General features: G+C 41.0%; 1 pseudogene; it reads right to left on the bottom strand.

Moving 5' to 3' along the window:
• Window positions 1-287: 287 nt before the first annotated feature.
• LOC124557389 lies at window positions 288-405 on the bottom strand (annotated as a pseudogene).
• Window positions 406-24,873: the final 24,468 nt, after the last annotated feature.

Raw genomic sequence — 24,873 nt, 5'->3', positions numbered from 1 at the left:
TCCGTCACTTCTTCGAAAATGCACATACAAAACAAAACAGCTAAGAAATAATCACGTAACTAAACTACACTAAACTAAACGCCTCCCACACAGGCCATGAAGGCCCAAAGGTACCGACTGGCCGCCGTGTCATCCTAAGCCCACTGGCGTCACTGGATGCAGATATGGAGGAGCATGTGGTCAGCACACCGCTCTCCCGGCCGTATGTCAGTTCCCGAGACCGGAGCCGCTACTTCTCAATCAAGTAGCTCCTCAGCTTGCCTCACAAGAGCTGAGTGCACCCCGCTTGCCAACAGCGCTCGGCAGACCGGATGGTCACCCATCCAAGTGCTAGCCCAGCCCGACAGCGCTTAACTTCGGTGATCTGATGGGAACCGGTGTTACCACTGCGGCGAGGCCATTGGCAGTATAACACGTAACCAACATACAAATGTAACGACCTACAGTAACTAATACAAATTCACAATACACTCAGCAAAGAAAAGAATAATACATGCATTAAACCGTTCATAGGAATACCACAACTAAACTCAAATACCTGTCATGCGACTCACTAAGTATTTTATGCTATGTGCATCGTGCTTGTCCAGTAGTACACAGTCTTTTTTATTCTTTTTCAGTCGTTTTCATGCACCCTGACTCCATCGTCAGGACTTGTACCACTGCATCCACTATTCTCCTAAAAGATTTAATCCTACATACGTGGACAATAGACGTTTTAGTTGGAAACTGCACTTCATCATTCACTGGAGAAGTCATTTAAATGAATTGATACAGACATTGATATTTAGTCGAGAACTTCTTTGTCTTTACCATAGGCGTTTAGGAGTTAGTTACTAACACCCATTGTCCCACTTTATATAGTGGCAATTTTCCCACCCATTTTCCCATATTCTTTTTGCAAATTTTTTAACTGATTTGCAGTTAGGTCTTAATTTAGGACTCATGGCAGCAAAGTGAGACGGCATTTTCCTACTGTGAAAAGTTGATAGACTAGTACCAGTTTGTACTTTACAGTTATACGCACAAACTACGTACTGCAGATATGTCTCACAGTCACTATGATGGCTGTTAACATAATAACTCAACATTTTAGAGATGCTCCTATGCACTAGTTCCATCCTGTCATTAGTTTGTGGGTAGAACACACTTGTCCTTAACTTCCAGGTATGAAGTACGTGACATATCTGCTTCATCAAGTCTGACACAAAATTTCTCCCCTGGGCTGAAAATAGGGTATTAGGCTTACCAAATTTAAGTTTCCATCTGTTAACTAAAGCCTAGGCGACCGTACCGAATTGTCACCAGTGTCAAGAAACTTGAAAAATGATCTATAACTATCAGTTCATATTCATTTCCAGGGTGTGCCCTTTTAAATTTCGTGAGATATCAATCCCAGTCATTCAAAAGGATTTAAAAACCTATGGAACTCTTTGTAAAGGGATTTCTTGATAACTAATATCAGCTCTTTGGGCACAAGGTACACAGTCCTTCACGTATTGGTCGACATCATGTTTTGTTGTTCTCCACCAGAATCGTTCTGCTACTCATGTGTCCAATGTGCCGCATCCTCTGTGATGTAACAAAATATGGCAGATGCTTGTCGTAACACTTTGTCCTTGAGTGCCGCCGAAACCACTATGCATGATCTGTATTTCGTCGTTCCGCAGTGCAAGCCCTCATGTATCACGAACTGTGTTTTTTGTGGTTGTGACCTGAATGTCTAACAGGCTTTGTTGGCTACTTGTGCTCTCTGTCACTGTTACACTTTTGCCTAGGGTGTTCAGCACTGTAACCTTCCTACTCAATGTATCTACATTTGTGTGCTTCCTGTCTTGTTTATAAATCACCTCATAATCAAAATCACAGAATTTGAATACCCATCTCATTAACCTATTTGATGAGTCATTCAGCCGTAACAGCCATTTTAATGATGCGCGGTCTGTGACAACCTTAAACTTCTGTTCATATAATAACAACGAAACAATGCTATTCCATTTATCATCGCCAACATTTCTTTTTCCATAATGGAGCAGTTATGCTCCACTTTTTTCAGTTGCCTTCACACATTTGCTACTGGATGTTCCTACTCATCGATATTCTGCCCCAAATTACAACTAGAAGATGATAAATTCCTTCTCAAAATCAGGAAAGACCACTATTTGATCAGAAACTTATGCTGCCTTCAGTGCTTCAAATCGTGTTTGGCGTTCTGCTGACCAAAGGAATTTTATACCCTTCCTCAGCAATTGATTCAAAGGTCCCCCTACCTGCGAAAACTTCTTTACGAGTTTGTAATAATCACTGCATAAATCCAGGAATGACTTTAGTAGTTTTGCAGTATATGTGACGATTTAAAGTTCCAGACTGCCCCTGTTAAGTGAAGAGAATCTTGAACACCTTTCCATAAATCACACGTTCAAGGTAGTTTACCCACGTTTGTGCAAAATGAACTTGTCTGTACAAAGTGGCAGTCGTGGCGATCATAGCCTGTTGAATATGACTCCCCAGCGTTCCTCACGCTCTGGTATATCCCTTGAGAGTACAGTAATATAACCATATATATAATTTGCAGGTTTTGGGTTTTAACCCATGTAAGACCTCACCTAATAACATTTCAAAGATGGCTGACACATTTTCAGACTGAACAACATAGTTTTATACTATTAATGTCCCCACATGATTGTGAAGGTGGCCTTTGGTCTAGCTTCCACGTCTACCTCCAGCTTGTGATATCCACTTCTTATATTTATAGTTGTAATGTACTGGAACTGTCCTACAATGTCCAACATTTCCGTATTATTGAGGATGGGATATGAATCTGCCACAGTTTTCGCATTCAAGTAGCGGTAATCACAACAGAATATGTACTTTTTAGTACTGCGTGAAGACTATTCGGCACACAGCATTTGCATCCCATAAGCTATCACTGCTATCTATTCTTTCTTCCATTAACTGCTGTTCTATAAACTCCTCCATAATAAGTTGCAAAAACATTGCTATGTGGCATGGCAGTAGGGAACTCACTTCCTTCCTAAAATTGGAGCCATTAAATTCAATTTATAAATTAAAGTTTAATTGAATTACATCGATTAAAGTTATTAATTTTAATCAAATGTAAAACAACTAAAAGTCTCACACAAGGAAAAGTTTAAATTCTTTATTTTTTAACTTTTTAATTTTTTAATTTAAACTTATTTTAGTTTTAAAAATATAATAAATTTTTCCTTATAAATTATACCAAAAAATATCTTAGAAATTAGCATTAAACTCATTTTTCTACCTTAAAAATCTAATAAATTAAAGACACAAAAAATATGACTAATATATGGGTTGAATTTAAATTTAATTGAAATGCATTTAATAAAGCAAAAGAAAAAAGTTAAATGTAATATCTGCAATAAAATTGCAAATCATCTTTAATTAAAGAACATTTGAGAATTAAAAAACATAATGAGGGTACTGATCATCTGAAAATAAAATCACGTGATAAGTACAATTCATAATTCATAGTTACTTATAAAGAAAATATTACAGAAAAGTCAAATTCTCTCTGTTTATGACTGTAACAAAATTGCTAATTATCATAAAACAAGATAATTTATTTTGACATGTTTATTGTGATAATTATGATTTACCAAAACATATTGTGATTATTGTTATTTGCCAAATGTATTGAAAAATATATAGAAGTTATAGATTATTTTAGTAAGTTTCTCACTCAACAACGAAAAAATAAATATGTGAATTAGAAATAATTTCTTCAAAAATTCTCAGTCACTGTTCTATGTTGACTACCATAAGCAAAAACAACACATTGTGTCTAATTCTTCATTTTCCCTTAGTGCGTCTACCACATACAGTGCTTCATGTGGTTAATCATTATCAACGGAAACGTACACTAACTTCCTTATACCTGCTAGTATTTTAGTGTGGGAACAGATCTTTAGCACACATATTCGCAGTTTAGTGGGCAACACCTTCGTGAGGGGTATGCTCTAACACGGCTGCATGCTATGTCCAATTGAAAGTGATTGTTACGTATTATGATGATAATGAATTGCATTTCTTCAGGTAGTCATATAGTTAGTATGAATAATATAAGAAACAGCAATGTGAAAGGAATCTGTCCTTAAATGGTTGATGCAATGAGCAAAACTATTAATCTTCGTCTTATTTCATGGATACATTTGTGGCTCCAAATGTTCTCTCCTCTATGGAATGATGTAAAGGTCCAGGTTTTATGTACGTAAGTGAAGATACAAATCCACATTTTCATCACATTTACTTTATTTCCCATCCGGATATGGCAAACAATGACATTTATACACCTTCTTGCCGGCCGTGGTGGCCAAACGGGTCTAGGCAGTTCTGTCTGGAACCGTGAGACCACTACGGTCGCAGGTTCGAATCCTGCCTCGGGCATGGATGTGTGTGATGTCCTTAGGTTAGTTAGGTTTAACTAGTTCTAAGTTCTAGGGGACTGATGACCTCAGATCTTAAGTCCCGTAGTGCTCAGAGCCATTTGAACCATTTATACACCTTCTTTCTGCATATCGCTAAACAGAGTCTCCTTCCAAGCATACACATATTTAATACTAGTCGCTGTCCTCAACTAAGAAGATCGTAAAACATTTCCAATTCATTTTCAATAGAAATCACAGTTTCCAACGTAAAAGTCGTACATGTGGCGCTTTCTGTCCACAACACAAAGACGAACATACAAATCTGCTTCTAGACAGAGACTGTCCCACTCGATCTCGAAACAAAGGCTAAGTTTTGTCGCGTATGACATATGATACATTATATTATTGCATGAGATTCAACATTGTTCTAGAACGGGTAATTGGTCCTAAACTTTCCTACATAGTTTTCTACATACATGAGTGAGCAATTATAATGAAAACACGCCTCATGAGATTAACAAAATTTATAAAGATAATAATAATTATATATATTGCTGTACATAATTTTAAAATAAACTTTTCCAAAACTTATGGTGTATGTCGAGGCGCCAAAATAATAAACGTTTTCTATTTTCCTGCATATGACGGATTTTCATGGACAATTGTGTTCCCTTTCAATAAATTAGAATAGTTTTTAATTTAATGGGTAATTAAACGATACGACAAATTTCGTAGCAAATTATCTGTAAAGTGTGAAATAAATTAGAAGTCATTTGTGGTAAAATGAAACAAACTAAATTAATATGATAACCAACTTCTTTTGAAAAAAAATTAAAGTAATGTTCAAAGTACAAAACTGTCAAAGCTTTCGTGGCCACTTGTTCACAAACTGCCTCTTGGCTTCTGTCTCGGGTTCTTCAGCCGACGTTTGTCTGATGAGTATTCTGACGTTTCGCCAGCACAAGTAGCTGGCATTGTCGAAGCTTCACCCTCCATTGCTGGTGGTTGACTGGAGCCGAGCTCGCGGCCGCAGACTTACGTCCAAGGGCTTCTCCGCGGCCATTTCCGGTGCAGTTCTCCTCTTGCTACCTGCAACGGTCGTTCGCTGCAGCACTTGAATCCAGGATCCGTTTACCTAGAGGCTTTCTCCTTCCTTGTTGAAGCTAATCTCGTATTTGCGTCTTTCTATAGCTTCTCTGAACAAGCGGGCTTGATAGCTCTTCTCTACAGCCAGAACTTTCGTGCCGGCGAATTTTACCATGTGGTCGGCCTCACACAGCGCGTGCTGTGCCACGGATTATTTCTCCACCTGCCCTAATCTGCAATGCTGCTTATGTTCTGTGATCCTGGTGTTGACTGATCGTCCAGTCATTCCAACACAAACTTTTCCGCATGTGCATGATGCGGTATATTCCCGTAATTGCTAGTGGGTCCCTGTTCTCCTTTGCCGACCTCAGACACACTTTGATCTCCTTTGCTAATCTGTCCGTCACTCTGGGAATATACTGCATAAAGGTCATACCCGACATTTCTTTTTCCGATGTGTCACTTCGTCGAGTGTCTGAGTCTGTTATACTTCTAATGTAACTTGCTGAGTACCCATTGCTCCTCAGAACACTTTCCAGGTGCTGCATTTCGCGTGTAAGGTACTGCGTCTCACATATTCGTCTTTCTCGCGTTCGAGTGTATTAATCATGCCTCTTTTGTGGTTCGTGTGGTGATTTGACAGTTGGTTCACGTATCGGTCCGTGTGTGTCGGTTGTCGATACACGATGTGCCCCAGGTTTTCGCCATCCCTTGTGACCAGTACATCTAAAAACGGTACTTGCTTGTCCTTTTCTACTTCCATGGTAAATTTTATGTTGGCATGGAGGCTTTTCAAATGTCTTAGGAAGTTAGCGAGCTGTTCCTCAACGTAGCAGCACACAACGAACGTATCGTAGATGTATCTGTACCACACCTTAGGTTTACAAGGTACCAAGACCAGTGATTGTGCTTAGAAATGTTCCATGAATAAGTTGGCCACCACTGAACTAAAAGGACTTTCGCTTGTGACTCCTTCCAGCTGTTCGTAAAAGTTGCCATTCCACATGAAATCGGTCGTGGTGAGGCATGTATGAAAGAGCTTGGCGATGTCTTGCGGGAATACGGAACCATTGTGCTCCAGAGTACCTGATAGGCACTTTCGTAAACATAGAACCAACATCAAAACTGACCAGGATGTGGTTTGGTGCAAGTTTTAATTTCTTCAGCTTCTCAATGAAATGTCCTGAGTCCTTTATGTATGTGTCAGTCTCCCCCACTTGCGGCTGGAGAGGAGAGGCCAATTGTTTTTCCAGTTTATAAGTCGGTGAACCAGGAGGGCTAACAATCGGTCATAGTGGAACATTATTGTTATGGATATTAGGTAATCCATACAGCCCATGTAGTGGGGCTTCTGTGTTGTGCAGGTTCTTTTGTATGTCCACTGCCAGAGAAGTCGCCTTGATTAACCGTTTCGTATTCCGTGTGATACGCTGCGTCGGAGCTGCGCTTAGTTTTCTGTGCGTCATCGGATCTAATAGGTCCCGGATCTTCTGATCATAATCTTCGGCCTTCCTTACAACGGTCTCATTTCCCTTATCGGCAAGCAGTACCAGTATACTCTTGCCGGCGATAAAACTCTTGGTGGTTTTGCTCGGCGCAGTATTCTGGCTGTTTCTGTGCGTATTTTCTCTGTTCTTTCACAAGGAAGGATCCGAATGGCTGTTTCAGTATTAGCAATGATGTCCTCCATAGGTATAGTTCTCGGGTTGATATCGAAATTCGCTTCGTTTTGAACGATAGACTCTTCCTCTTTGGTCACTTGTCGGTCAGTGAGGTTGACCACTGTGCGTGACATGTCGGGAATCGCCTTGTCAATCTGCTTCCGGCATCTTGCAAACTTTTTCTTCTGTCGCTCAGTGCAGCGCTCGAGTTCGTTCTGCATGCGCCTGTGAGTGATGCTGTCCATATTGTCTCAGTCGTTTCGATGCATTCTGCTACTTAACTGACAGGTACTTGGTAAGAACGGATGAGGAACTTTTGGACATTTTCTACCAACAAGGGATGGTGAAAACCTGGGACACAGCGTGTATGGACAATCGACACACACGGACCGATACCTACACAAACTGTCAAATCAATACCCAAACCAGAAAAGAGGCATGACTAAAACGCTCGTAACGCGAGCAAGACGAATATGTGAGTTGAAGCACCTCACACGCAAAATGCAGCGCCTGGAAAATGTTCTGAGGAGCAATGGCTACTCGACAAGTTACATTAGAAGGATAACAGAGTCAAACACTAGGAGAAGTGACACATCGGAAAAAGAAATACCGGGTACGGCGTTTCTGCCATATATTCCCAGATTGACGGACAGAATAGTACCTATATTACGCAAACATGGCGTAAAGACTATTTACAAACCGATAAAGAAGTTCAAAGTGTGTCTGAGATCGACAAAGAAGCAAAGCGCCCCACTTGCAATATCGGGAATATACAGCATACTGTGCACATGCGAAAAAGTTTATGTTGGAATGTCTGGATGATTAATCAACACCAGGATCACAAAACATAAGCGACATTGCAGGTTAGGCCATGGGGAGAAATTGGCCGTGTCAGAGGACGAGCTGCGTGAGGCCGACCACGTGATCTGCCCCACAAGTCAATGAGCCATAGCTCTGTGTTGTGCTGGTGACAGCGGTGGGATTAGGAAGTGTCGGCCGGCCAGACGTTCTGCGGTACAGTGATGATGATGATGATGATCATTGGATTGTGGGGCGCTCAACTGCGCGGTTATCAGCGCCCGTACAAATTCCCAACCTTTGCTCAATCCAATCTCGCCACTTTCATGAATGATGATGAAATGATGAGGACAACACAAACACCCAGCCATCACGTGGCAGGTGAAAATCCCTGACCCCGCCGGTTCAAATAGTTCAAATGGCTCTGAGCACTATGGGACTTAACTTCTGAGGTCTTCAGTCCCCAAGAACTTAGAACTACTTAAATCTAACTAACCTAAGGACATCACACACATCCATGCCCACGGCAGGATTCGAACCTGCGACGGTAGCGATCGCGCGGTTCCAGACTGTAGCGCATAGAACCGCTCGGCCACTCTGGCCGGCGACCCCGCCGAGAATTGAAACTGGGGACCTCGTGCGGTACAGTGAGGCTACCACTTCAGCACTCTCGAAGACAGCACTTTGCGCCCTCAGGTGAAGACAGCCGATGGTGGTTCGGGATGTCGGTTGCCGGTAAACTAGGCCCAGGTCATTCAGCATGGGTCAAACTAAGATAGTAGCAAATGCTGACGAGCCGGCCAGGGGGCTGCGTGAACACTTCAATATCAGCCAGGATAACCTGTAGTGGAGGACGGCTGCCTACACACGAGTCTTGTACTCATCCGCGATATGCCAGTGGACAGCATCGGCAGACCACGCCTGTGGTATCCATCTGGTTGCCTGTGATACGGTGTCGAAGTCAGCAAGGAGGTGGCAGGCAGATCATCATCGATCAGCTTGTCGTGGTTTCACTGAAGCTGAATAGGCCGTCACTCTCTCTGATTCTAACGACACAGATGACAGCATGACTGCATGTCTCCTTCAGCTCCGAAAGCCTCGTTATTTGAAGGACCTAGCCTCCGAATATAACGTGGTGGCTATGGTTGTATGAACGTATTTTCCCTCGTTTGTGGGTGCCGTCAGCGGATTTTTCGTCCTACGTCTGAGTACTGCAGTGGCGCTCTGGCTCTGAAGCCGCGAAGTGTTACTTCACCTTACTTTGTTACGTAGCACTCCGACACTAGCGGCTCTGCTTTCTTCCCTTGGAGGTTGTGTGGCAATGCTCGCTTCATGCCCTGACATCCTTCACATCGGTGGTACCTCTTGCTGACATTTCGACTGGTGCACTGGCCAAGAACCAGCCTTCTCTCTTCTGAACTCATCTGGTAGAACTTTAAACAATTTAAACATGTACAATTAAATTTTTCTGCTGCTCATAAATAGCTAAAAAAGTGGCTGGTTGTTATACAGTATTACATGGGGCCTCCCGGCCAACAATGCCATACGATCATTTCCATTTTTTCTTTAAATAACACACGAACATTGACCGGGGGCACATGAAACAAAGGTCGATGTATTTTCGCGACTTCACTCATCACCTAAATGCAGTATCAACTCTAATTCTTATAATGAAGTAACAGCAGCAGCCAATAACTGCTAATAATGCTACTTGTTAAGAAGAAACTCCGATTCTTCCATTATCGGTTTCGAACGGATGCATTTATCCTCAGACGGCTGCCCACAGTTAAAATTACAGCGTGTACACATGTGATGTTCGCTGGTTGTGTGGTACCTTAGCGTGAATGTACCATACAGAAAAAACTATATCACTTTTCGACAGCATAGCAGTAATCCACTTTCTAGATTTTTTTTTGTGCTGTTTTTGTGTCCATTTGAATAGCGCGCCACACAACACCCATATATTTTTCCTTCCTTGTCATATATACGATAGAGACATATGACAGAATTTTTCTGGTACATCAAAACACCATAGTTCCATTAAAAACATTGATTCCTACATCTCGGTGAATAATGAGGTTCTGAAAACGGACTGGTCTTAGTTTCATGAGTCCCTTTTCACTCCTTGTTTGGTGCCTTGACTTGCACATTACAAAAACGTAGAGAAAATCACAATATTTTAGAAATAAAAATAAACACTAATTACAGCCGACAGCTTGGTGAAACTGCGAAAGCAAAAGTAAACATATGTGATCGGCTCCTTTACTTTAAGAAACGGCGAGTTAATCCTCTTCTGTTATACAATAATACAGAGGCTCAAGTTGCAGTTAATTTATTGACAAGCCCACGGTTGGTTTCAACCTCATGGAAAGCCGTTATGTTAGTGTCTTTCTCCAAATTAAATCCAACTGGAGCCGTGGAATTCATTACTAATAAGCAGAAGTCAGTTAACTGAAACCTGCAGGCACATACGATGAACGCATTAGAATATTTAAACATGTGCGGCATCTGGAAAATATTGGTAGCTAAGAAAGAGGGAGAACAACAAATGCCAAAGCTCGAAAAACCAGTATAACGAGCATGCAAACAGCAAATCCGCGTGAAAGGGTGAAACAGGCGAAGAAAAAGCCGTAAGTATTTGAACCTAAACTGAGTAGTTTAATAACTGAACTGTTTTTGGGTTTAGAACGAGACAAAATGTTAAAATGTGTGTAATTCTCAAACAATTTATGAAGTTTTCAGTCAGTGAAACAGAAAACAAATGCTAACGAAAAATTGAAGTTTAATAATTACGTAGATATCAGTAGATTTAATAAAGTATACACAAAGTACGAATTCTGAGATATCAAATTTTATATCCTTGTCGTGATCGACGCAAATGTAAGAAGTAGAGAATATTTCCAAACGCTTTCGAATATGTCCAGTAATTTTTGGGACCAGCTTCTGTTCATGACGTTGGTGATGTTTCGTCATGGCGTGGACTCTACAAGACGATGGAAGCACTGAGGAACGTTGTCGTCAATTACCATTTTCATATCGGAACCAAGCGAATTTATAATTGATGTACGAATAGGGAGAGTTGAGCATGTGTCTTGTGTTTCAGTTTTGTCCCCAATCACAAATTGCTTCCTCGTTATTGCTGCCAGAGTGTCTACTTTTGCTGTTGTACAGGATAGGGAAAGTAAAAGTTGTCCAGATATTTTCTTAATATTTGTGGCAGCACTAACGGAGGAGGAGAAGACCTACAGTTACTTCTAACAGGATGGAGCAACTTCCCATACAGCCGGTGGAACCTTGGAGCACATTTACACAATTTCACACCTGACAGAGTTGTTAGCAGAGGTCAGTCTGGTCGTGGGCCTAGCTTGCCATCCAGATCACCTGATCTTTCACTGTGCGATTACTTTGTATGAGGAGCCCTCAAGTTTAAGTTGTATTGCAACAACCTTTATAGCCTTCAAGAACTCCAGCAGAACATTTCGGGTGAGTCCGCAGCAATCCCAGCGGTCCAGTTTCGACCCCCCTTCAACAGCTTACTGACCAGTGCCTAACAATGCCAAGAGATGAATGGTAGTGCTTTCAACATCTGTTATAGTCAGGTTAGTGCTGTATTTTCTTTCCTCTGTTGTGTTTCTTTGTAGCCTGGAACTCTGTTCTCCGGACCACTTTTATTTTCCCCTCCTTGTACCTTTTCATTGCTAATAGTAAACTACTCAGGAATTTTCATACCAGGTAGCTGTCACCACTGTGGGATGAACAGCTACGCTGATCACACAGCTTGGAGTTTTTTATTAATAGGCTACAGCCGTCGGTCGACCGAGCTGGCTTCGATAGGAATACACTTTTCACAGCCATAATCATCCAGGAACAACAGGCAGCGGTCAGTAAAGCTGCGTTTATACAGACCATATTTTACGGATATGTGTGACGGCAATAGCACTCCATTATCATTACTTTTAATGTGGCTACAATACACAGCACTATTGACATATGGCCCGGCAATACTGCTGACGGATCAAACTGTTGCTGGCAGCTGGTAAGGTGTGGCCGACGAATTGCCGGTGTTGTCCACCAAGGGTGGTGAATATGTCGTGTGGCGTGGTGCTATATATCTCTGGTCTTTTCTGTAAATACCTCTCTCTCATTCCCAGCCTTGCGTCCTCCCTCTCATGCCGACAGTATTACAGTACCAAATCACGTAATCCGAGAGGTGAGAGATTATCATTTTCGAAAGTTAGTGCGAACATAGAAGTACACGATTTACTTGTTGTCTATAAGAATACAGAAGTTGGCATACGAGAGAAACCTGAACCTCACAAAACGGCCTTCCGCTGGCTAATTCTAATCAAATTTCCCATTCCAAAAAGAGGTACACGTGGGTCATTCATTTTTATTCTGTTATACTTTATATAGTAGATAAAAGGCTATTATCTTATGCATCAGTGGCTTCATTCTGATTGTCTTTTGTTTTGTGTGATTGTATTGCCTTACCTAAATCTAGTGCAATATTAACCTCTTTTTGGGAACCTTATGTAGCATTTTTTTTCAATATCACTGCCTCAAGAGATCTGTGGAAGCGCTCAACCACCGAAGCTTTCATATACGAAAAAGTGGAGTAATTATTAACTTTGAGATGTTGCATTAACTATTTAAAACTTGCATTATAAAATTCCTTTCCTAAATCAGTTTGTTTATATGATGGTATTGTACAGCTTTTTAGGTATATACTTCTATGCAAATTTGCAATTCCTACAAAAACTTTCGTTTTCAGAGCAGCATTAGATGTGTATTTGAAGTAAACATCTATCACCGCTAATAAATATTTGTGCCCAGAATTCCATGTGGAATAAGCAATCATACTACTAAATCTGCTTGGTGAAAATCATCAAGCCCCTTCATGATAACTGATCGTTTTGGATACGTCCTGCTGGCAGAACAATTCAGCTCAGGAGGCTTGCATCTCTCAAACTTCTTAATTTGTTAATGTTTATTGAAGCAAACATGGTGTCGCACTGAAGATATTGACCTAAAATGCTTGCCTACATAAATTATGAGATCATAGTTTCACGGGATATCAGAGAATGAAAAATTTTAAAGAAACATTCTTGAATGTATGTTAACTTTTTAAAGTAATATTACTTTGGCTTTTTCCATACACCCATCTCCAAGCACACTGCAAGATTTTCTCCACGTTTTCAATCCTGCACAATACAAGTTCTACGTGTTTTACCACTTTGACAAGATCTACATCTAATAAAGTCGATGTTCATCCAACTTTCACTTCTCTCGTAGCCATAACAGGATCGCTAGATTTACTCAAATCCTACAAATTTTTTCCCACACTAAGTAATGTTTCAAAATAGTATTTCATGAGCAGTCTCGCATTAGATATAGCCCATACACTTGTCCTCAGGTACACCACAAAAATTTTCTCAACTTCTTCAACAATCGACAATATGACATTCTTGTCACTCTAAAAATAGGAAAAACTATTCTGCTTAACCCATTTTTTAAACTGTGGTCCCTGGAAAGTCAGTTAACATGTTATTGTATTGCTCTGTAAGAAACTCTTCTTATGTGCAGAACGTTTGTAGAAGATAAAGATACTCTTGAATGAAGTTCTGTTGATGAAATAGCACTTCCTGAGCAGTATCACATCAGCTTTAGAAATGCATTCTTCCACAGACACGCTGCAAGATTTTATCAGTGTGTTTGGTGATTTGGTGCTGGATATTAGAAGTTCTACGGATTTACCGTTCTGTCAGTATCTACTTCCAACAAAGCTGACAGATATCCAACATTGTCCTCTCCCATAACTATTGTGTTTTTTCCCAAAATTGACGTATATGGTCAACTTCTCCTTCCTGAAAATGCAAAGCCAATTCTCCTGTTTTATCCCAGTTATGCTTCTTTTTCTTTTCCTTTCTCTATGAATCACACCACCTTCACCTATCTTATATTCTTTAAATGTGTGTTATCACATTCATCTTTCCCTTCCTTGTCCATCCCTTGCTCCATGCCGTTTTCTGCTAGCACTCATAATCAAAAATGTACCCTATTGGAACCTCTAAGTATGGTTGCATTTGCCATGTACAAATTTAAACTGTGTTTATGGTTTTCTTCTCTGTACTACTGTAATTTTTATTTTTCTAAATCTAGTATGACATGCTTACTGTAATACATTCGATGTAAAATACGTAAAACGCCTGGTTATGTGTAAGAGAGGGCCTGAAGGAAATCAATAACTAAAATAAATAAAATTTTGTAGTCACAGCGTTTTTGTATTTCCCACTCATATTTTTGTAACAATTTAGACCATTAATTCAGCACTTATGATGGTGATAACTTCTTGTTGCCCACAATTTATACTTTGATTTTCATTAGAAGATAAACTTTCGCAATAACTTGCCTTCCAATGAAAAGAATACCAGCAACCTTTTTTGGGGAAAGGATTTTTCCGTCATCCTTAGAGTCTTGTAAGCCAATCAGTGTTATCTTCATTCTTAATAAGGAAGAAGACAGTACTCAATAAATTTTTAAACTATGAATACTACGATTTCAAATAATGCCTTGATGAACTGTTAACAAAAGAAAAAGAGAAATCACTCAAGTTAACTGAAACTACTGTCAGTTTTTGGTAGAACAATATTATAATAACCTGTTATATAATTTAACTGTTCTACAGCATTACTTTTATTGTGTTAAACGGTTTTTGGCTTACAAGGCCATCTTCAGACATTTACTGAGTATTGTGGTGGTGGTGGTGTGTTGGGGCTTATGGGCGCTCAACATCGAGGTCATCAAAGAAGTTACCATGTCTGCAAACAACATTGGAAGAGAGGTTACACATATAGATTGAAGCAGAAACGTACAGTAAGTAACATCTTTGACAGTGTGGTGGTAATGCAATGAAAAAGTAAAAAAATGAATAGTAAATAAATAAAAGTGGAGTAGACAGGAAAACTTTAACACAAAATAGGAAAAAATGTAACACAAAATAGGAACAGCTTGCCTACATAACAGTTTCTATTAATAAACAAAACTAATGAAATAAAATAAAGTTAGTACTTGACAAGGCTACATCAGGAGGTATAAAACATAGGGAGTGATGCATAAATCAATTAAAAGAAGAAACAATTATCAGTGTAACTACAGAATACATAAGTAACAGAAGCAATATCAATAAGATGAACAGAAATAAATAAATGCAGAAAAATGGAGGAGTTTGAGGGAACATACACTAAATGCAATCTCATCCTATCTGGAAAGCAGTTGCGGAAATACATGTCATGATAATGAAAAGCATGGTTGGCAAAACTTGCACTGGATGCAGGTTTTCGACAAGAAGCTCTATTTATAAGCAACTCTCAAAGCTGGTCTTATAGCGAATTTGTCTATCAGCTTATCAACACTTACGCTAGTGTAAAAAGATAGCCACAAGTCCCATTATCCTTGCAGACACTGAGGAGAGAGAGAGGTGGTATTACACTTGTCCCACACGTTAAGAAAGCTGCTCAATGGTAAGTTTTTAAAGAAAAGTAGCAGAGTTAGCCTCCACATCTGTCCCTTTCTCGAATAATCTCTAGCATGAATGACAAGAGCACATATGTGGACACCCTTTGATGCTAAAAAATAGTTAGCTGCTGTAAGAAAGGTCAATGCATTGGTGTTTTGCCAGGGGAACACCGCCCTCTTCCTGTTAAGACCAACTATGAAAATGTCTTACGTGATATTATCTGATACGTTAAATCATCAAAATAGCACAACATAACTGATGCAACAGCAAGATAGTACACAAGCTACACAACACGATAAAAAATTAAGACAGTAGACAGCAAAAATACGAATATTCTAGATACACTAACATGGGGGCACCTTCTGTTATTGCAAATAATGTTCAAGGAATGGTGGGTACGATAAACGAGCTATCATCATCTGACGTTTTTCGATGTCTTTCAGTAATTGTTCACTTTACTAAACACCATTTTAAGGGGGAAGATGGAAATACATCATGGCCTACATTACAAAAATTTGACACATGTAATTACTTTCGATTTTAGACTTACTTGAGGTTATATCCCACTGGTGGTACAATCAACTAACTATCATCACTTTCCGTTTTTAGTAGTTTTTCAGTAATGGTTCACTACCCCAAACACAAAACAACGGCTAGCTGAGATGATAAAATTGATCAATCTTACAGTATATATAATGATGTTAATAGTTCTTACAACTAGGAAATGAACCGGCCAGGGTGGCCGTGCGGTTCTAGGCACTACAGTCTGGAACCGCGCGACCGCTACGGTAGCAGGTTCGAATCCTGCCTCGGTCATGGATGTGTGTGATGTCCTTAGGTTAGTTAGGTGTAAGTAGTTCTAAGTTCTAGGAGTCTGAAGACCTTAGAAGTTAAGTCCCATAGTGCTCAGAGCCATTTGAACCATTTTTGAACTGGAAAATGATGTAATATCTTCCAATGTCCAATTATGTGTGGGCTCCTTGTGATGGCACTTTGTTACTAAAGATCAAAAATGCTACACAAAAATTGTTTACTTTTGAGCCACCACTGAAACAGTAATAAATACTGGCTCTGTGAGATCAGAACTGAAAACCTGAAATACTGGCCCTGGCTCCATGACGTCAGAATCCAAGATGGCGACCTGACCTTCAAAGCTGGCTGAGTCCAAAATCTAGAATACTGGCCCTGACGTGATTCTGTGACATCCCCTATGACGTCAGATTTGATGAGACAAGGAATGTTTGTTTCCAACAACAAATCCAAGCTGTGGTTTCTTAACAGCTTTTTCCGCAACCTACTGTTCACTCAGAGACGTGTATGGTCCCTACACGACAGCCACCGGATTCTACTCTGACGTTACCCAGCGCTGCACCAAATTAATGATCAACTGTCCGACGTTTAAGAAATCCCCTCACTCCTCAGACATCATAGTTTAAACAATTAAGTTTGGAGTTGGGTTGCCTTAAGTTTCATTCCAAATAGCGTGCTGTTACAACCTATCAATGCAGGGCCATGAGCACAGAGGCCCAGTCGCCCTGAATCATGCCATCGTCTGCCAGTGAGTGCCCTATGCACAGAGTTGCCACATACATACTGTCGATTCAGATGCGTAACGCGAAGTTGAAGGTATGTGGTGGACGCTTGTGTGCTGGCTCTGAAGGAGAAAAAATGATGAAGTGCTATGCTTGTAAAAGTCGTGATAAAAAATTGTGTATTGAATGGATGGTGGCTCTTTACCAGCAATAACATAGCCAGCCACCCCAGAACTGTTGTAAGCTCACCAGCCGGCCGGTGTGGCCGTGCGGTTAAAGGCGCTTCAGTCTGGAACCGCGTGACCGCTACGGTCGCAGGTTCGAATCCTGCCTCGGGCATGGATGTGTGTGATGTCCTTAGGTTAGTTAGGTTTAATTAGTTCTAAGTTCTAGGCGACTGATGACCTCAGAAGTTAAGTCGCATAGTGCTCAGAGCCATTTGAACCATTTTTTTAAGCTCACCGTTCTTATATGCAGCCGCCATGTAGCAACAACATCTCGGAATGAAACACACTTATGCTTATTTACATGTCGAACTGTAGCAATCAAAATCGTGGCAAATACATATGACCGGGATGTATGATATTTTCTACATGAGTAGTCGTCAGTATCTTAGCTGTACACAACATTTCCAAAAGAAAAACTGAACTGCCATTATCTTCTCCATGTCATCTGCTTGACGTCATATGTAGTCAAGAGCCTCCAGCAACAGTCATTTAACGGTAATGACATGTTAAAGAGACAGTCAACCAGCGTTGTCTATAATTCGTGCTCAGCTTCCAGGCAGAGAGCGACACATGACACCAACCATGTGACAGGGTTTCACATCTCGGGCCCCACCTCACTGTATGTTTTACAATGCATACTTAGCATCAGACGTCTCCATATGATTTCTAAGTGGGGACAGGAAATACAAATACAATAAGATACTGAATTGCCACGTCAGTTCTATGATAAAATCAATGAATAACATATCGAAATCAATGAAATTTCCACCTATATATATATATATATATATATATATATATATATATATATATATAGCGTATATATATAGCGTATATATATACGAACATTACAAATTCCAGTCAATGATCGGTTCAGTTAGACTACAGGACCCAATTTAGTTCCATGGCTTCTTGGGGCCCGTGCCACACTCGAGCCCTACCATCAGTTCTTATATATATATATATATATATATATATATATATATGCTCTTACCTTTTTAAAACGAATATTCTACCGAAAACACCGAATTTTGAGTTTAAAACAGTGAATATCCACTGAATCTGCCAGGCAGATCGGAGACGGGTCCCGAGTTGTCGCTACGCTGTCGTTAGCCAGGTTCGATTGGTGGCACATTTTCGTGACCGTAATCGATCGGCGGTGGCTGATAATTCGAGCTATCGAAGTTTCAAATCAATTTTGTCTTGAAGCAGCCAATATTGTACCGAAATCAGTGACATTTGTACCTAAAGAAATGGGAAATTCTTCTCGAGCTATGCTCTTTCGTTTGCTACAACGAGTATTGTACCGATAACAGACAATCTTGTGTTAAAATCGACGAATATACTACAAGATAATCAATTTTCCGCATCAAAGCTATCGCCCCTAAAGTTGGACATATACATCAAAGAATCAAATATAATTACCCGCTGAGAAAGCGGCACATAACACCAACCATGTGACAGCGTTTCACATCTGGGGCCCTACCTCACTATATGTTTTACAATGCATACTTAACATCAGACGTCTCCATATGATTTCTAAATGGAGACAGGCAACACAAATACAATAAGATACTGAATTGCCACGTCAGTTCTACGATAAAATCAATGAATAACACATCGAAATCAATGAAATTTCCGCCTAAAGAAATGTTAAACTCCTTTCCACGTACAATCTTACCTTTTTAAAACGAATATTGTACAGAAAACACTGAATTTTGAGTTTAAAAGAGTGAATATCCACTGAATTATCACTTTAACATGCATCCAGATTTTTTTAACCTTCAGACAGTTCATAATAGCCTCAAAAAGTTCGAGTATGTGAATGGCTCGAAGACTTCTTAAGTAACAGAACCCAACACTTTGTCCTCGATGGTGAGTGTTCATCGGAGGTGAGGGTATCATCTGGAGTGCCCCAGGGAAGTGTGGTACGTCCGCTGTTGTTTTCTATCTACATAAATGATCTTTTGGATAGGGTGGATAGCAATGTGCGGCTGTTTGCTGATGATGCTGTGTTGTACGGGAAGGTGTCGTCGTTGAGTGACTGTAGGAAGGTACAAGATGACTTGGACAGGATTTGTGATTGGTGCAAAGAATGGCAGCTAACTCTAAATATAGGTAAATGTAAATTAATGCAGATGAATAGGAAAAAGAATCCCGTAATGTTTGAATACTCCATTAGTAGTGTAGCGCTTGACACAGTCACGTCGATTAAATATTTGGGCGTAACACTGCAGAGCGAATGATGTGGGACAAGAATGTAATGGCAGTTGTGGGGAAGACGGATAGTCGTCTTCGGTTCATTGGTAGAATTTTGGGAAGATGTGATTCATCTGTAAAGGACACCGCTTATAAAACACTAATACGACCTATTCTTGAGTACTGCTCGAGTTTGGGATCCCTATCAGGTCGGATTGAGGGAGGAGATAGAAGCAATTCAGAGGCGGGCTGCTAGATTTGTTACTGGTAGGTTTGATCATCACGCGAGTGTTACGGAAATGCTTCAGGAACTCGGGTGGGAGTCTATGGAGGAAAGGAGGCGTTCTTTTCGTGAATCGCTACTGAGGAAATTTAGAGAATCAGCATTTGAGGCTGACTGCAGTAAAATTTTACTGCCACCAACTTATATTTCGCGGAAAGATCACAAAGATAAAATATGAGAGATTAGGGCTCGTACAGAGGCATATAGGCAGTCATTTTTCCCTCGTTCTGTTTGGGAGTGGAACAGGGAGAGAAGATGCTAGTTGTGGTACGAGGTACCCTCCGCCACGCACCGTATGGTGGATTGCGGAATATGTATGTAGATGTAGATTTAGGGAAATGGTATCTGCCGCATTCTGATTCTCGTGGCTGAACAGGGCGAGCTACGTTTCACACACAGTCAATGCTTCTGGAATGCATGTTGATATTCTGTCTCCAGTAAAGGTTCAAAACGTGTTCCAAAATAGGACAGCAGACAAGCACTAGCACTATAGACCTTTAGTTATGTGCATCAACTCGATGACAGTTCTTGGAAAGTGGGAGTTCCTACTTACTAGCATGTTGGTCCACCTCTTTTCTCGACGAATACAGTGTCGCAGTTCTGTGTTACATAGACTGGACAAGCTCTTGATAGGCTGAAAGGGACTGAAAAGTGCAATTCTCCGATAAATCATTTATCGACTTTCTTGAGTGAAATACACTGAGGCAACAGAAGTCATGAAATATCCCCTAACATACCTCTTTTTTCCTGCCGTAGTGCAGCAGCTCGACGTGGCATGGACTCAACAAGTCGTTGGAACAATTGCGAAAGTGTTGCGGTGCAGAATTTTGTGCACAAACTGACCTCTCGATTAAATCCCATAAATGTTCAATGGGATTCATGTCGGGCACTCTGGGTGGCCAAATCATACGCTCGAATTATCCAGAATGTTCTTCAAACCAATCGCGCACAATTGTGGCCCGGTACATCGCGCACTGTTACCCATAAAAATTCCACCCTTGGTTGGCTGCAAATGGTCTTCAGCTAGCCGAACATAACAATTTCCAGCCAATGATCGGTTCAGTTAGACTACAGGGCCCAGTTCATTCCATATACGGAGTGATCAAAATGTCAGTATAAATTTGAAAACTTAATAAACCATGGAATAATGTAAATAGAGAGGTAAAAATTGACACACATGCTTGGAATGACATGGGATTTTATTAGAACAAAAAAAAAATTGCTAGACGCGTGAAAGATCTCTTGCACGCGTCGTTTGGTGATGATCGTGTGCTCAGCCGCCGCTTTCGTCATGCTTGGCCTCCCAGGTCCCCAGATCTCAGTCCGTGCGATTATTGGCTTTGGGGTTACCTGAAGTTGCAAGTGTATCGTGATCGACCGACATCTCTAGGGATGCTGAAAGACAACATCCAACGCCAATGTCTCACCATAACTCCGGACATGCTTTACAGTCCTGTTCACAGCATTATTTCTCGACTGCAGCTATTGTTTAGGAATGATGGTGGACATATTGAGCATTTCCTCTGAAGAATATCATCTTTGCTTTGTCTTACTTTGTTATGCTAATTATTGCTTTTCTGATCAGATGAAGCGCCATCTATCGGACATTTTTTGAACTTTTGTATTTTTTTGGTTCTAATAAAACCCCATGTCATTCCAAGCATGTGTGTCAATTTGTACCCCTCTATCTACATTATTCCGTGATTTATTCAGTTTTCAAATTTATACTGACTTTTTGACCACCCGGTACATACAGTTCAGACCATTATGGAGTCACCACCAGCCTGTACAGTGCCTTGTTGACAATTTAGTTCCATGGCTTCGTGGGGCCCGCGCCGCACTCGAACCGTACCATCAGCTCTTACGAAATGAAATCGGGACTCATCCGACCGGGCCACGCCTTTCCAGTCGTTTAGGATCCAGTTGATACGGTCACGAGCCCAAGAGGGCACTGCAGGCGATGCCGTGCTGTTAGGAACGAAATATCGTCGGTCGTCTTTTGCTATAGCCCATTAACGCCAAATTTCAGTACACTGTCCTAATGGATACGTTCGTCGTACCTCCCACATTGATTTCTGCCGTTATTTCACACAGTGTTGCTTGTTTGGCTAGCACCTGCACTGACAACCCTACACAAACGCCGATGTTCTCAGTCGTTAAGTGAAGGCCGTCGCCCACGGCATTGTCCGTGGTTAGAGGAAGTTCCCGAAATTTGGTATTCTCTGCACACTCTTGTTACTGTAGAGATCGAAATATGAATTCCCTAACAATTTCCGAAATGGGCTGTCCCGTGCCTCTAATTCTAACTACCATTCCGCTCTCAAAGTCTAATTCCCATCGTGCGGCCATAATCACGTCGGAAATCTTGTCACACGAATCACCTTAGTGCAAACGACAAGTGTGCCAATGCACTGCCCTTTTATGGCTTGTGTACGCGATACCACCCCAACCGTATATGTTCATATCGTTATCCTATGACTTTTGTCACTGCACTGTTCACCGTCTAGTCACATTAACGTGACTACTACCTATGCTCGATGACAACGTGCAGTAACCATTCACAGAGGGCAGGTGGCAGCACTAGTGAAGATGGGTATATAAAGCGTGTTGGGGGACGCGGAAAACTGTACAGTCGTTGGCGTAATGCAGAAATGGAGCGATTTACCTGACGTCCAACAGTGCATGATCATTGGCTTTCGAGCCAAGACTGAAAGCATTTCCTAAACAGCTAAGTTTTTAAAGTGTAAGCACGCTGTCGTGATTAAAGTACACTGTGCATGTTAAAACGGCACTATCCAAAACCGGCGCCAAGGCAGCTATGTTGCATCATAGGTCATAGATGACAGGGGTGAATGATTGGTGCAGAGATGTGTACGGGCAAATTGACATGCAACTGTTGAGCAACTGACTGCCCAGATGGGCTCTGCAGCAGGCGTCTGGATAATGCATCAATGTTTACTAATTTCATCAGCGTCGAAGGCTGGAATTTGCACGCCAGTGCCGCAGATGGATGTCCTCTTGAGGGGTGACAGATGGCCTTTTCACATGAATCACTTTTTATTCTCCATCGGACATATGATTGTTGGATTGTTGGAATGGTCCAGGGCAGAAGATGGAGCATTGTTTTCTGGGGAATGTTTTCCCTGGATGATATCTAATTTAGAAAGGAACAATGGATCAACACAAGTTAGCATCTATCCTGGGGACAATGTCCACTCCTAAACACAGTTTTTTCTACCTCGCCATGCAGCTTGCTTGTTTATGTGCGTGGTTTGAAGTGCATGACGATGAACTTACCGTACTCAGCTGGCCACCGAACTCCCCAGATTTAAACGTAATCGAGAGTTTGTAGGACCACCTCGATTGGGCTCCTCAACCGAGAAAACTGACACAGCTGGCCACGCCACAGGAGTCGACACGGCTCCACATCCCTGTTGGTATCTTCTAGAAACTCGCCGACTCTCTTCCTCGACGTCTTGCAGCGATCCATATTGTAAAATGTGGATATTAAGGCTTTGGACAGTTGGTCACATAATGTGACTGGACAGTGTAAACTCAGATGAAAATGTTTCCTACTGAATCAAACATTTGCACACAAGGTGAGAGCACAGAACACACAATGTTAATATGCTAATGGTGATTTAATGACATCCAACTGTTCTTAGGTCTACATGTCAAAGTAAAATCAATAGAGCAGTACTGTAATGGTCTGTAGGACACATAAAACTTCAGTCATCTTTCTTGTACAGTAAAATGTGTTATAATAGTTCAAAAAGACATGTGCACTGTGACTTAATTGGTAGTATGTACTAGCGATTGTGGCAGTAGTAGTAATACTAACAGATTCAAACAGTAGGTGTCATGGCGAATTCAGATTGCAATATGTGTCCAATTAGTTGTAGCAACAGATTCATAACCAAGGATTTTGAGTGAGCTGTACCACAGCTGCTCACACACTGTAAAGTTTCATCTCACATAAAATCTGCCACTCGTCGGTATAGCAGTAACTGGACTGTAAAGTTGGGACCCCCGTTATATTAATAACTGATCTACCAGATCTGTACGTATCCCGTGCATGGACAACTACTCACGTAAACTTGAGGTACAGTTCTTCTGCATGCTTCTGCCCATAGGTAAATATTTCCAGCTCCTCCTTACGAGATAGGCATCGACTGACTTTTTATCTAGATTACTGAGTATATGATGAATGTTTGATGACAGCTGTGCTTCAGTAATATTAACTATATATTGTATTTAACATGTTTGAGGTTTCTTGAAGAATGCAACACAATTTAGAGAGATAAATACTCACTTACTTTCACTTTTTTGTAAAAAGTTGGTTTAACATAGTTGGTTTAACATAGTAGCATACACATATAAATATAAATATAAATATGCACGTGATTCTCTTGCAACGTCAGCTGCTGATTAATCAAGCTGAGGGCCTATGGGGTATCGTCTCAGTTGTGCGACTGGATTCGTGATTTCCTGTCAGGAAGGTCACAGTTCGTAGTAATAGACAGCAAATCATCGAGTAAAACTGAAGTGATATCAGGTGTTCCCCAGGGAAGCGTCCTGGGACCTCTGCTCTTCCTGATCTATATAAATGACCTGGGTGACAATCTGAGCAGTTCTCTTAGGTTGTTCGCAGATGATGCTGTAATTTACCGTTTAGTAAGGTCATCCAAAGACCAGTATCAATTGCAAAGCGATTTAGAAAAGATTGCTGTATGGTGTGGCAGGTGGCAGTTGACGTTAAATAACGAAAAGTGTGAGGTGATCCACATGAGTTCCAAAAGAAATCCGTTGGAATTCGATTACTCGATAAATAGTACAATTCTCAAGGCTGTCAATTCAACTAAGTACCTGGATGTTAAAATTACGAACAAGTTCAGTTGGAAAGACCACATAGATAATATTGTGGGGAAGGCGAGCCAGAGGTTGCGTTTCATAGGCAGGACACTGAGAAGATGCAACAAGTCCACTAAAATAGCAGCTTACACTACACTCGTTCGTCCTCTGCTAGAATATTGCTGCGCGGTGTGGGATCCTTGCTAGGTGGGATTGACGGAAGACATCGAAAGGGTGCAAAAAAGGGCAGCTCGTTTTGTATTATCACGTAATAGGGGAGAGAGTGTGGCAGATATACGCGAGTTGGGATGGAA

Source organism: Schistocerca americana, chromosome X (genome assembly GCF_021461395.2).
Source record: "Schistocerca americana isolate TAMUIC-IGC-003095 chromosome X, iqSchAmer2.1, whole genome shotgun sequence".
NCBI classification, from domain to species: domain Eukaryota; kingdom Metazoa; phylum Arthropoda; class Insecta; order Orthoptera; family Acrididae; genus Schistocerca; species Schistocerca americana.
This window is presented reverse-complemented; position numbering and strand designations above follow the sequence as displayed.